Consider the following 15,728-nt stretch of genomic DNA (forward strand, 5'->3'; position numbering starts at 1 on the left):
AGTCAGATCTACAATCCAATTCATGCTCATTGAAAAGGTCTTTTAATTACCTTTCCAAAGATAGGTCGCATGATAGATCCGGACAACGTTTTCATAAAAATATCTGAGATCCGGCCTTCAAAAAGTGCATAAATATCACTTAAGTGCTTATAACTATTGATAGGGTTGTCAGATCTTCAATGTCTTAGATGCGTTGGAAAGGTCTTTCAAATACCGTTCTGCATTCAATACAGCATTAAACATTAAATCAAAATTCTAAATTCACTCTACACACTCAGTTTTTTATGCCGAACTTCGGCAGAATTCTGCCGAAAACAGAACAACTGAGCGCTCGGCAGAGAGTTCGGCAGAAAATTCATCTGCCGAAGTCTCGGCAAAAATAATTTTGACAGCCAGCTTTTTTGTGCCGAAAATCTCGGCATCCCTGAAACGAATTCAACCGAAAATCTCGGAATTTATCATAATAAAACCAAATCGAGATTCTCGCAATTAATTTAAAGCTTTAAAACAATATGCATGCATGCTTTTTTATATTTATTGCTCTTTTTATGTATAATCTAATACAATCTGAACCAGAATGAATCCTATACTTCTACCAAGCACCATCGTCATGCATTTCCTTGGTAAAAGCTGCAAATGAAAGACCCTTTAGATATTATTTTTCCTAACAGATGTTATTAAAAATGTTTACCTTTCAAGTAGAAATCCAAGCAGAAATCCTGTAGAAATTCAAGTATAAATCCCGATTTATCCAAAGTTCCGGAACTTACTTCAGTGAGCACTACTCATATCGAAAACAAATATGGCTACCTCAACATCTAACCGAACAGCTCGGCACTTTCTAGCAAATTTGACAGTTGAATTGCCGAACTCGGTAGATTTTGGACATGCCGAGATTTTCGTTAAATTTAACTGACGAACTTCGGCATTTTGCTTAGATCTGCCGAACTATCGGTTAAATTTAACCGAGAATATTGGAACAATGAATTTTCTGCCGAGATTTCGGCAGAATATCACTTTGCCGAGCACGTTCGGCAGATATTTCTGCCGAAGTCGAATCTTCATTCTGAGTGTGTAACAAAGCATTCCCGGTACGTTTATACTTTAAATAGTCTTTTAAAATGCTTTGAAACATTCATGGCATGAAAAATTATTGCGTACTCTATAAGGCCGATGCAAATATTTAAAAAAGTTTTTGTCCCTCGGCCCTGGCCGAGGTCAAGGGGGGGGGGGCAAAAAAATAAAAAAATATAAAAATTTAAATAACAAGCCATAGTCTTCACATTTAAATGAAAAAAGTGTTTTAAAATGCATTTTACACTAGTTCAGTTGTTTTGCAATCATTCGTTTTCAAAAAATCTAAGATCTGACAAAAACAAAAATTGTATCGAAAAAAAGATTTTGCATCGAAAATTTTCTAAAAATCTTAAGATTTTTTAATAAACCCAAACATGCTAAAAATGATTTTAAACGCAGGAGAATGTATTTTAATTTGATTTCAGTTGGTTGCACTTGAATTTTCATTGAAATTTTGAAGTTTATTGTAAAAATATTTTTTTTGCCCCCTGATTTTTCGGACCAGTTTTGAAGGGGGTGACAAAAACTTTTAAAAATATTTGTACCAGCCTAATAACATATAGATCAGCCATTTAGAGCTTTGAAGCATTTGGCATAAAAATGTTTCAAAGCATTAATAGCAGCTTTTTATTTCACCATTTTTTTCTGTATGTGAAGCCGTTGATCATTTTCGAAGAAATTTGATCATCGCTATAAAATATTCTGTATTAAATTCAATTTAACCAATTTCAGCACCAAAAGGAATCAGCATGTGCCGGTTGTTGCCATCTTGAAGCCACTGAAGGAATTGTATCGCTAGAACCGCGGTGACAATTTTTTCTCGTCATTTTTCAAGCTCTTCCCAGCAGCTATTATTTGCCGCGCGTGGTCTTGTAAATACAATTGTCTTTTTGCGGTGTTACCTTTGCTCTGATCTGGACAATGTGACTGGACTGCAGTGCAATACCGATCGGCTGGGCATTATTTACATGCGAAGACACGAGGAAAGTATTTTGGGAAGAGGCGCGAAGGAATAACCCAAAAACCCATGACTTTCCGCTTATGAGGCGAAACCCGTAATCATTCGGCCACAGGAAGTTGGTATTTCACACTAAAACTAAATCAACTTCAAAAAATGTTTCGAAGCTGTGACACTTCTTTCAAAGTTTTAAGCCCTCCTTGTTATCGTAGCCAATAAAACAACAAATTACAATTTAGTGGAGAAAGATTTGCGGCATTAAATTGAAGCACATCCACATGAATGATCCGTTCGACAAATAGCTTCCGGGATATCAACTGTTCAGATGGGGGAGATGGATGGCGCGCCGGTCCTCAACTGATACTTGCAAATTAGCGAAAGCTGCTAATAGAAAGAGGAGCCCGAGCATGGGTAAATAACAAGGGAAATGCAAAATAATACCATTCAAAATGGTATCAATACCAAATGTTGGTTTTCGCGAGCCCTTGAAAAAATGTCTTAAGTGTAAGTTAATACCAATCTCTGGTATTATACCAAATTTTGGTATTGTTTTGTTCTTGAGCAAATGTTAGAAAAATATCGAATTTTGACATATTGTTACTTACTTACATACTTAAAAACGCAAATCTACTCCAAATTAAAGCCAACTATTTTATTTTTGTCTAAAAGAGTCATTTGGTGATCTTTATAAACCTTTGGCAGATGTCGTTGACGAAGAGAATGTAGATCAGCGGTCCCAGATGGCTTCCTTGGGGGACTCCAGATGGAATCGGGAAATTCCTCGATTGGACGCCACCGAGACGGACGTAGCCAAACCGCCCCGAAAGGTACGAACGGATCCATGCTGTCAGCCACCTTGGGAACCCAGCCGGTCTAACTTAGCGATAATAAGCGTGTGGGGTACCTTGTCGAACGCTTTGGCGAAGTCGAAGTAGATCGCGTCAGTTTGCTTGAACTTTTCGAGGTTTTCATTCAGTGCGCTGACGTACGCCATGATACGCCATGACATTATTTTATATTGTAAAGGTATTTTAAATAAAAATATTATAAAATAAAGGTGATTCATAAAAAATCTATTTTAAATGATGTTTAACATTCTTAAAAGTATGCTGATACATTTGAAATTGATAAGAAAAACATTTATATATTTAGACGATTAACTTTACGACAACAATAGGTTTAACGTGAAAAAAAATTAAATTTTAGAATGGATTTTATTTAACATTGTGTGCCTTTTGCGTCATAATTGATAAACTCAAAAAAAAGTAATGTCAATCTTTGTTAATTTGATGAAATAACTCTTTCAATACCAAAACGTTGGTATGCATGTGGTATTCGAAGTTCGTTCTAAAATCCTTTTAATATTGAATTTGTGTTGAATCCTATTCAGTTGGAATCATGCATCCTCAAAAATCTCACGAAAAATGCCACGCTGCCTGGGCTATAGCCTTTCTCGTTCTGGTTTAGTTTGTTTCTCTTTCGTTGAATTTCCTGATATTTTTGCCTGCAGCTAAAACATGTTGATGCAGCAGCAGCTCGTTTTCAACAAGCGTTGATAGCTCAGTTGGTAAACGGGTAGCTAAAATGGTGTCTGCACATTACCTGTCATGAGTTCGATACCAGTATTCCTCTAGTTTTCTTTACCTGATATTTTTGGCTCTCCAAGCAAGACTGTTCGAAGAATTTAAATATAGCATCAAAATTCTACCCATATCTCATTGAAATCCCATTAGCCAAATTGAATTCCCGTTGTAATTCTATAGAAAATTCTCATTTGTTTTTGTCCAAAAAGATTTTTATTTACCCGGAAAGTTGTAATTTGTCTGGTATTCATTTGCCCTTGGAATGGCACGTTTTGGTATTGCTTTGGTCTTCCCCATACAGTTTTTTGGTATGATTTCATGGTATTATACCATCTATTACTGGGCAACCAAGGGCACATTTTGGTATTTGTTATTATACCAAGTAATACCAAAATATGGTATTCCCGTGTTATTTACCCCTGTAGAATGTAGAAAGCTTTTTGACACCGTCACCCAAGTGTCGGTAATGTAGTATTTTGTTGTTTTTCTGTACATTACGCTTTAATTCCACTCTACAAGGGGATATAAAGTTAAAAAGGGGATATAAAGTTATGCCACTGTAAATAGCTTACTTTATATTTTGATAAAGAGTACACGGAGAGACTGTGCCCAGAAATTTTAACAATTAAAATTGCTGATTTTACTTTCGTAAATTTTAACAAAAACGTACTTGTCACTGCCAATTTTCAGTTAAATTAACCAAAATTCAGTATTAATTTAATAACCTGTTTGTTGAAAAAGCTAAAGGCAAAAAGCTAACAGATTTCCCGAACTCTTATAAACGTGCTTGACTGTTAGCTCTGGTTTTAGGAAAATCAAAAATTTTGTTGGTTGAATATAATTAACAATTGGTTGAATATTTAAAAGATAAACTTGGGTTTGTTTACGTCTGTCATTTGAAGTCAGGATTCGAACGAGAGCGGTCGATTTGTTGAGTTTGTGTTGTTGATTATGAAGTGAGAGGATGTGAAAGGTGAAAATTACACTATTTTGCTAATGTTGAAGTGGCAAATCAAAGTGTTGCAACTGGGGAGGTGGAATTGGTGGTTAGGTTTGTTGATGATTTCTTTGCAGGTGATAAACTATGAAGAGCAAGAGGACGACCTTCGCCATGAGGACCTCTAATGCGAGTGAGTTGAACACGTTATAAGAATGTTTGATGGAAAGAGAGGGCAGTAGAAGGGAGATGCGGGCCAACTCTTAACGGATAGAGCAGCCCGGGCTAATTTAACAAAATGTTGGTTAATCCAAGTATGTATGAGTTTATTTTTTCACAATAATTTATCTTATGTGATTCTTATTAGAAAACTGAATACCAATAAACCACTCTTTTTTCAGAATCATCAATTATAAAATACATAGAAAAATAGAGATGAAGTTAACTATCAAAAAATAAAAATATATAAAAGAAGATAATTATTATCTTGAACGTTTTGTTGCAATACGACTGCAATACGACTGCATGCTCAATGAACTGGTAAGTTAAACTCAAAATATTTTTTTCAGGAATCGGAGTACGCTGAATAAATCAAATCAAATGCAGTGAAAGTGTGTTGCCAAAAGTAATTGTTAAATTAATGCAAGCTTGGTAAGTAGCATTATTGATATTTCTTCTTTTCTCATTATGATTATTTTTATTTACGTTCCTTTTTCAGTTTATAACCGAAATTAAGAATTTTGTATTAAATTCCTAATAAATTTCACATGTGTCTATTTGCAGCAAATGGTTCACTTTGGTGAAAATTATGTGTCCCACCACAAGAAAAATAACTAAACCTGAGACCTGTGAATTTGTAATATGTTTTTTTATTGTTTTTTTTTTAGATTAATGCAACGTAATTGTTTTAAACATTAGTCAAACTTTACATATTTTATAATAACAGTTAAAAAAAGTTTTGTTTTGATGCTTTTCAACAGTAATTTAACAAAATAATGCAAAAAAAAATAGTACAAAACGTAAAATTTTAGGCAGAATAAATGCGAAAATAAAAAAAAACTCAGCATTAATTTGTAGGCATTATTACATAATTTACTACACATTCAATAAAAATATTGCTAACAACAGCTAATTATTGACTACATGTACGAATATTTTTCTGTATTCAAGTAAGACATTAGTTAAAATATTTGCTAGAAATTCGGCCCAGCCTATATTGTTAGATAATTAAAGATAATATAAATCAACACTTACATAAATTAAGTCTTATTAATCTAATAATTCTAATAGCATGCAAAAATATTTCGGTTGAATCAACGAAAAAAAAATTGTTGAAAAACAGTTGAAAAATATGTCCCAGCCAGTTTTTAACAGAATATTCCACAATATTTCAGCTAAAAACAAGAAATTTTTAGTAAATTTTTTGAAAAAAAAAAATATTCTAGCAGCCGACCGCTAAAATTTTTTTGGGCCATTTAACCAACAAAAATGGCAATTCCAACTATTTTTTTTTTGTTAATTTCAGTTACTGGTGGTCAGCAATTTCGGGTTAACAAAATCAACAATCGATTGTTTAAAAAAAGCTGTGTAAAAAATTAACCCGTACTTTTTGTTAAATTAACCAAGATTTTCTTAGATTTGCCCCGGCCGGTCTCTCCGTGTGGGACCACTTCGCGACGAACTTCTTGTGAGTCAACAAAAGGTCGGATTCTACACAAGCACGCGTTTCCTTCGATTCCCTGTGCGAGTCGACAGCGGGAGTGGGCCAGTCCTCGGCCAGCTCCGCCACAATCACCGGAATCACGGAGGATTAAGTACTTGGTCGGTTACTCCCTGCCGTAGATTGCAGCGAGTTGTTCGGAAGGATCAACAGCGGGACTTGACCAGTTCCCGGTCCAGTACTACTCGGTAAATCTTCCCGGTCAATCGGATGCAACAGTTCTCACCTTTTTTCGTAACAGATTTGCACACAGAAAAAGTGATGTTTCTTGACTTTTTGGTGTAAACAAACAGACAACACCAATACTGCTATACTTACAGAGTCCACGCAGTAGTATTAGTGAAGAGCCCACGATAAACAACGTGGGCTCTTCACTAATACTACTACGTGGGCTCTTCGAGGATTTGGTGACTGTCAAACGTTCTAACCATAGAGCTTTATGACGTTTCGCGTACACACACTAGCGCACCATTTGATTTTGCTGGCCGGACAAAATTTAACCTCAATCTTTTTCGTGTACGTACACGCAATACATGCGCACGTAGATAACTCTATTGTAGCCAGAGGGTTGGGATGTACAGTTGGGTACACTGAGACCTCGGTGGTTGGACACCAATTATTGTCACGAACGGGGTCACTTTTAAGTTTGACACCCTCTTCAGTCTTCAGATAGTTCCGTGTAAAAAATGACAGTTTATAGTTTGACTTTGTCAAATCTACAGGGTTCAAACTAAAAAGTGTCAAACGAAAAAATGACCAACCACTGGGGGTTGAGTGTACCACGATTTCACGATTCGATAACTAAAATCAGTTCAAATTTTCATTATAAACTGATCAATTGAGTCCCGTTTGCGTGAGATATTTGATTTTCAGAAATTTAAAATTTAGAACATCTTAAGATATTTCTCCCCAAAAAAAACTGATCATGAGACAAACAAACAGTTCAGTTGCCGTCGCGTTACTCCTAGTTAACACTTTTTAGCAGACGAAAACCAGACAGACTGGCAAGTTGAATGGGAATCACCAACTAGCAGTATGTGATGGCTATAATGTGCAAAAAATCACGTCTGGTTGCGTCATTCAGTCATTTTGCGGTCAAAAATTTACTTCCATTAACAAATCTACACACTATCATCTACAACTAGTGATGTCTTCATGTTTGCCTTCCTGACTGAGGGAAAGGCCTCAAAATCAATCTATAAATGAACTTCTTAATTTTACCTCTTAGACTCACCTTTACGTAGGGTAGAGTAGTTTTACACGATTTCACGGAAGCTACGTAATCCGTGAAATTCGCCGTTGGCCATGAAATTTGGGAAATACCGTGAAATGCAGCGAAATTTGAAATATTCAATTGATAAATCGCAACTCAATTTTAAGCTTTAGGGGAGAGTGGGGAGACTTGATCCCCTTTTTTTGTATCGCACATAACTCTGTCAATTTCTCACAAAACTATAAACTTTTTGCATGAAATGAAAGCTTAAACATTCATCTATGTTTGGCTAATAAGGGTATTTCATCAGATGAACTCTTCGAATCATGCCAAGCGTTTTAAAAAAATATTTTAAACCGGCATTTTAAAAATGTTAGGGTAACTTGATCCCCTTTCAACATTTTGAAGAAATCTTAAGCAAAATGTTTCTTATTCATCCAAACTTTTAATTTTCTTTAAGTTACAGCAATTTTACATAAAACCTGTACGTTTGTGTTCAAAATATAACAAGTTTATTATGTTAAATATTTAAAAACTTAAAATATTATTTTTTAGATCAAAATTAAGCATGTTTACAAAAGCTGGAAATTTTTGTTTACGAAACTTTTGAAAAATGGTTCAAACTGCAGTAAGTTATGTACAACTATACTAAAGGAAACTATGTTTGAAAACCCAGCTCAATTAATTAATCTTGAGGCTGATTCCAGTGACTGTAAAAATGCAGGGATCAAGTCTCCCTAAACGCACTTTTTTAAACAATTGATTGTAAAAATAGTATGACGATAAATTTAACATCAAATGCGTAAGGGTTTTGGAGTTGATAAGTTTATCAAACAATTCATGTATAAAAATATTTTTTTGAATAATTTTTGAGTGTTTTCTATACATATCAACACAAAGAAAAAAAGATCTCTTGGAAGTTTTTTGCATCTCGTTTTAGAAAAATGTGTGTAACTGAATCTAAACATTTTTTAATTTTTTTCTTTGTTTTCTAGAATGAGTTTTAGTTAATTTGGCACGACTTTCTAGAACAAAGCTAATTGTTTTACCCACATGCTGACGAGATACAGGCTTGGGATCAAGTGTCCCCGGGGATCAAGTCTCCCCACTCTCCCCTATTTGTTTATTTCAAACATTTAAAAAGATTTTTATCATATCAGATCTACAATTATTTTTTGAAGATATTGTTCATTAGAATATACAACAAAATGCAGATAGTTTCTTTATTCCACAAAATTCCAAAAGATTTTAAAAGAACATTCATCAACACTTCTTTAAAAGACAACGCAAAAAATACCTTTATTATTTTTAAATTTTTGTTAAATTTATTTTAATTGATCAACTAATAACGAGGAACAAATTGCATTTGAATATTTTGAATATACATTATGTGTTTTGATTCAATTGAATACATATTGAAATCATATTTGTTTACCATTTTGCAATGGATTATATTTTTCTTTAATCATCAATAAATGTAAAAACTGCTTTTAATGAAGTTTTGCCTGAACTTTATTTGAAAAAAAAAAATTAAAATTTCTCTATTGCTGAAATTAAACAAAAACTGTAAAGCACTTATTTTAATGCTTCTGGTTTTGATGAATTAGAGATTCAGGACTGGCTTCGTTTTGGAAGGATTTAAGCAAATAAATTTTATAAAATCTCAATAAAATTAAAACAGCTGAATCATAAATTCTTGACTTTTTTATTAGGTCCTATAAACAAATGTTAACATTGAGTGTATCCCTTTCACACCTAATGTCAATGTTTATTAGAGTAACCGGGATACCCTCAATGTTTACATTTGTTTGTAAGACCTTATAAAATAATCTACAATACATCTGACAGAAATTCTTCAAAATTTCCCAAGATTAATTTAATACTCCTTTTTTCAGATAAATCACTTGTGTCAGGGGGTTTTAAACGCGTTTTATTTTGTATCTAAAACTACTGCTTACTTACTTAAGACAGTTTTCTGTTAATAATTTTGCTAAAAGAATACATTTTAACGTTTATTTTGAGCAGTTTTGAAATTGCCGTGAAATTTCAATGTTTTGTAATTGGCATGCCACGTAATTTTGTTTTTTTCGCCGTGAAAAATCACTAGCCCTAGTAGTTATAAATAAGACACGGGAAACCATGATTAAATGTTTCTCACAAATCGTAGTTTCAACAAGTCAGGGTCATATTTAGGGGAAAGGTGTGGGAAAGGCTGGGTCCGGTGGTGTAGTGGTTAGCGTGGTAGCCTATCACCCCAGTAAGGCCTGGGTTCAATCCCAGACGGACCCGGTGGCATTTTTCGAGACGACATTTGCCTGATCATCCCTTCTACCGGATGGGGAAGTAAAACGTCCATCTGCGTAAAAAAAGGTTTTGGGTGACTCATAATAACCTTCGGACGCCTAGAAATGAGCAGAAACTTTCACAGCGACCACAAAAGATCCGGGGGTCGTTAAAGTGGATTGCTTTGCTTTTTTTTTGTGTGTATACTGGATACCCTCCTTCCATAGCAGTGGCTTTGGTTATAGACGCTGCTATGCAAAGTAATTCTTTAAAGTTTGATTTTGAAATTTAAAAGTTAATTATTTGAAAAGTATCATTTTTGCTATGAGACATTTAGACTATTCAAAATCTCTGGAAATTTTCCATAACAAGACTTGAAAACATGTTATGGCACATTCTGAGTTTTAACTACATTTAACTAAAGCAATAATGTTATTTGATATTAATATACGAATTTTACAATATTTTATTCCATTTGTAACGTTGGACGTTGAGCATGCCTGTGTTAGTTGTTGCTATTTTTGATAAATGTGAAGAAGGAATCAACTACCTAAAGATGGATGTATTGCTCGTCTCCTTGCACACACTGCCTTGATGCATTTCGGCTTGCCACAAATTGTAAAGGAGGAGGAACAGAGCACCGGTTCATGATACCGTAGGTAAGGGTTAAGTAGTACCTTTGTTTGTTGTTCGTTGTAATGCAATTGCAGAAATAATTGATTAAAGATGGTTGCATTTGATAGATTAATTTTATTTTTTAAATGAGTGAAGCACAGGCTAGGGTAAGGATTGATAATTGAACACAAAGTAGCACCAAAGGTCGTCGTCATTTGCTTGATGTTCTCGCGAGGCAGTTCGTTGTTCCGTTTATTGATGTGCAAACAAAAAAAGCGAATCTAAGCCCACATATCGCGCGCATGTCGGGCGCGAATAGAAGAACCAGTCAGTCTGTTCATTCGACGTTGGAATCGCGTCACCAACACCATTCGCTCCATTCGTCGCGGCCCAGACTTAACTATTTCGTGTGTTTGTATAGTCGTCTGCGATTCTATTTTTATCTGACGCATTTGCATTTTCAATGTCAAGTTTTCTTATCGTTCACGACTACGTACCGTAGTGTGGCTCAAAAATGGTTTTGGGCAGTCTCTTTTTAAAATAAATTACAATTTTTAGTAATATTTTTTGTGTAATAATTTGTAAACTTGGTTACTTATTTTAAAATTCTACTGTGTATACATGTTTTTTCCATAATTCAGAGCTTGAGGGCGTGGGGTTAATGAACTATCTTGTACAATTTTACGCCTAACTGGATATCCTTCACTAAATTTGGAAAATGCGAATTTCCATTCATTTTTTTTAAACCTCTCCCGTTTTAGATAATTAACTAATCTAATCAAACATAGGGAAACTGCATCCAATTCCATCGTGCCTCCAATGTTGGCATATCAGCAATTTGACTTTCAATTAGAGCTCATAAGAAGTGATAAATAACTCAACAGGAAGTGAGCATGCAAGTTTCTATCAACAGTTTTACAAAATAAGTTGTTTAAATAGTGAACATCAGCAAAATGGATGAAGTTAGGAGCGAGTGTTTAACCAGCCATACAAATGAGAATTCCCCCTAAACCGATTCGATGGTTTGTTTACATTTTCGCATCAAAAGAAATCATCTTAGTTTTGACAACTAGGGTAAGTTCCCTTTATAAACTAAACATTCAAATCTGATTTGAAATCATTGTACTTAAAGTTACAGTAAAACCTTCTTACACAGGTGTTTTGCAGCTATCCTTATAAATAAGGCTACCAACTGTACGGATTTTTTCCTTACCATACGGATTTTCGAACCTCTTCTTGGATAAAAACTTCAAATTTTAATTAGTTTTTTATTTAACACCAGTTTAAAAAAATCCTCTTCACAGTTTTATACGCTTCTTTGCAATGGTGTTTAATCTTCATGCTTCCACACCACTCGTTTGCAAGCACGGTGTAATTGATTCCGTAAAAAAAAACAAAAACGTTTGGAAAGAAAAGAATGTTTCTGGACTCAACAGTCATGTTTCAAAAACATTTGAAGCAATAACACCACAATTGAATAAAAAAGACAAAACAAAGAATTAAAGAAGCACCGAGTCCAATATTTTTTTTATTTTACATTTTAATGAAAATAATTCAAAAGGAAAAGCATAACTTTCAAAAGTATTTCTGATAATTTTGTGATTCAAATGTCGATCACAGTAAAAACATATATTAATATTACATTTGGGAATGTGACAGTTTTTGTGACAAAAAATGTGAAAATGTATATCAGGAACTGGTAAATTTTCACCATTCAGCCGTATTTTTGGACAGCAGGTTTTTAAGCACTTAAAAGCTTGAAATTTGGAAATCGATGCACTATTTTTGTTAATCTGTATCTATCCGAAACCAATCAAAAATATCCAATTAGGCTTCATCCATAAAGTACGTCACGCTAAAATCAGCCAATATTTACCCCCCTCCCTCCCTTTGTCACGCTTTTCCTATACTTATAACATGCAATGTCACACTTCCTCAGACCCTCCCCTCCCCCCTAGAGCGTGACATACTTTATGGATGACGCCTTATTGCGCAGTAACATGGCTAAAACAGTTGTTCCAATTCGCCCCAGATGACGGTACAAAGAAAAAAATTGGCTGGTTGAAAATAATCTCTTTTTTGACTAATTTGACTTAAAAAATGTGTAAAAATGTGAAATTACAGAACTATGTATACGTTTTTTGACACAAAATCTATCCCCATTGTGTGTATATTGCTTAAAATGGCAGAAAAGTCTATAACATGTGAAATATCTTTGAAGATAAAAAGGTTCAAATTTCGTCATCTGGAAAAATTGAAAACAAATTACGCAGTTTCAAAATTCACCTGTGTGATTCAAATATATTGCACAATGCTGTGCAACTGTTCTATTCCTTTATCATTGACATGAAAGTTATGCTTAAAAAAGTAAAAAAAGGCACTCAAATGTTAATTTACATTTGTAGAAAAAAAGAAAAGCAAAATGTCTTTTATTACGATATTTTTACTGCGTATTGACAATTCGAAGAAAGGTCAATTTCTGGAGTTTTTTTTTGAAAAGGACCAATAAACCAAATTTCCAGGTTTTGCTTTTTGGGTGTTTTTGAAACCGCCTTGAGTCAGGGGTATTAAAAACACCCAAAATGCAAAAACTGGAAATTTGGTTTATTGGACCTTTTAAAAAAAAACTCCAGATTTGTTCTTGTTTGAAGAATTTGATTGATCCCTAGAATATCTTTAAAGGGTGTGCAGGAAATGCAACATCTGAACATGTTCGAATTCTTGATGTCAACAAGCAGTTCAATAGTGGAAGCTAAATTCGCTAGTCAAACAGCGTGAACCAGCCGTTGTAAGCCCTTCCAACGTGGACATGGAACCACCATGAGCGTCGTCGTCGACGGCGTTCTAATATTTCAACCCGAGAAAATAAGTGCAGTGATGCAGTTTTTTGAAACACACTTTTTCTTCATGAGGCAAAGCTGGGACGACTAGCCAACGTCTACAAAGGTCATCGACATTCAAAACTTGATGTATTCATTTTACGTTCTTTTTTCATGTGTGTATATTTTAAAGATTATAATGCGAATTGAACTGACAGACTAGCAGCAACAGTTAACGAACGAAGTAGGCTGTGTGGTTGTGTTGTGCCCGTGTTACAGTGTGGTATCGAAATAATGCATATTCTATGTGTGTGCAAAAAGCAAAGAATTGGGGAAAAGGAAAAATAACACGCAGGCCGTGGAAGAAAACACGCAAAACTGGCTTGCTTTGTGCAACGGGCCATTTAGCTTATATTTTCGGAAACGGGCGATAGTGTGACACAGTAGAAAAGGCTGGATCACCTCCAAAAGTAAGCGAGAGAAACATGCACACGGCTAAGGATCTTGATCTGTTCCATAGGAACAAGTCAGAGTGGGGTGGACCACAGCGGAATGGGGAGAAAAAAGGAAGACGGCATTTTACAGCTCTCTTCATCTTGTTATGGCTAGCTGCTTCGCGAAAAATGTATTTGAGAGCATCCGTCAGTCGTGTCCGGCTGCGTGTGTATCCACAAAGCGCATTTAGGCCACCAAAACAAGAAAAAAAAGTACACAAACCACTTCAATCAAACCTGATCGTGTGGTGTTAATACATAAACAGACATTTTTTCGTACAATAATCAACGCATACATTCGCCAATTTCGTTGCACTTTTTTCCTCCTAAAGTTTTGTTTATATATACACACAAACACACATACATGCACACAAAGACTAGTATATATAATGTAGTTACCCCCAAAAAATGGGTTGGAGACGAAATGTAAGATTTCGGTGCATCCAACTTTTTGGAGAGGGGGAAATGTAGAGTAATTTTAGAAGAATACGATTCATCTCTGGCACAAGTTTCGTGCTCTTTGTTTCTTGTTGCAGCTCAACTTGACTTGCGGGAACTTGGGACCTGAGACTGACTGGGGAGAAACGCACAAAAAAAAACTTGTTGCTGGAATTGTTGGCTGCTGCCTGGCCGGCCCTGTCAACGAAACCTTAAAATGAACAAATTTGTACAGCTCCACTGAATTGTGCACTGGGCGAGTCTCGTTGCTCGATACTTGATACAATCTCTTGGGCTCGATTTTTAGAACGGGATTGCGTTACCAATGGTGGTGGTGGTAACTACAAAACATGATTTCCATCAATGTTTAAAAATACACCTGTCATTAAAAAACAAAAAGAATGCATTTTAGTTTTTATTGGTAGATACATCTACATCTAATAAACTTAAATGTAAAACAATAATAAAAATGTTAGGGCGACGGAAATACGGAAATGATAATCCGAAATTAGATTATCAAAATATTGACGAAGAGAAGCGAATGTTGAATAAAAAATGATTCTCTAATTTTTATTTTTGAAGTCAAATTTTAGTTCAAATTAGTCGACTTGATGGTTGCCAGTTACAGTATCTCAAGCATACACAATAAGAGCACTTTGGAGCATTTTCGAAATCAGAGACCCAAAATTGAATCACGATTTTTTTTATTTTTGAGCAATTCCAAACCAATATTTTTATCGGAAAGCTCGTCCAATTTCCCATAAGTTTGTCTTTGACAGCATTTCAGTTGAATGTATGGGCTTACAGATATAAGCTTCATTACATTGCTCATAACTTTTATATAAAATTGTCTGGGGAATCGATTCCCACTAAAGGTTTTTGAAAATTTTGACGTTTAGACCACTTTTCAAAAATCAGTTTTAGTAAATGATTTTTGTATTTTTTAAGGAGAGACATACCATCCTTCATTTTTCGTGAGTCTTTTTGACACTTTTAGGCTATTTTCACAATAAAAAAATTGACGAAAAAAATCGTGACATCACTCTAAAATTTAACTTTTAAACTTAAAAATTGAAAAATCTCATAGAATTGGCATGCACTTTTTTCAGCGTATTTTTTCAGAAAGCTCGTCTAATTTCCTACAAGTTTGCCCATTTTTTGATACAATGCAACGGCTCCGAGATACAGCAATATTTGAATTACAAAATACAAAAAATATTGAAAACTCTTACGCCCTTCTCAAATGTCATGATCGAGTGCAACTGGCTCCATATACACAAAAATGGCTTTTATAGGCCTAGAATAACAATTCATTGAAATCGGAGGGGGTCGCGAACAAAAGTATCAGAAAAATCTTGATTTGAGCTGAAATTGTTCAAAAATAAAAATTTCGTGATTCAATTTTCCAGAAATTTGAATCCTAAGTGAAATTTTGTCGAGAACTTCAGATAATCGAGTACGGACTGTTTATAATTGTTTATGCATTAAAAGTCGAGTTAATTGAAACCATTTCTTGGAAGGCTCATCGTGGGTTGTTCGATATTTTATATATCCTCAATAAGCACCATATTGACACCGCAACTCTTATAAT

The 15,728-nt window shown here is 34.6% G+C and overlaps 1 long non-coding RNA gene across 1 annotated transcript; it reads right to left on the reverse strand.

Annotated features, from left to right (window-relative positions):
* Window positions 1–267: 267 nt before the first annotated feature.
* Window positions 268–1,078, reverse strand: LOC119765685. The gene is made up of 2 exons (XR_005276902.1): window positions 692–1,078; window positions 268–630 (listed from the first exon to the last, which is right to left on the reverse strand). It is a non-coding gene; the product is annotated as an uncharacterized LOC119765685 (long non-coding RNA).
* Window positions 1,079–15,728: the final 14,650 nt, after the last annotated feature.

This window comes from Culex quinquefasciatus, chromosome 1, assembly GCF_015732765.1.
Source record: "Culex quinquefasciatus strain JHB chromosome 1, VPISU_Cqui_1.0_pri_paternal, whole genome shotgun sequence".
In the NCBI taxonomy this organism is placed as follows: domain Eukaryota; kingdom Metazoa; phylum Arthropoda; class Insecta; order Diptera; family Culicidae; genus Culex; species Culex quinquefasciatus.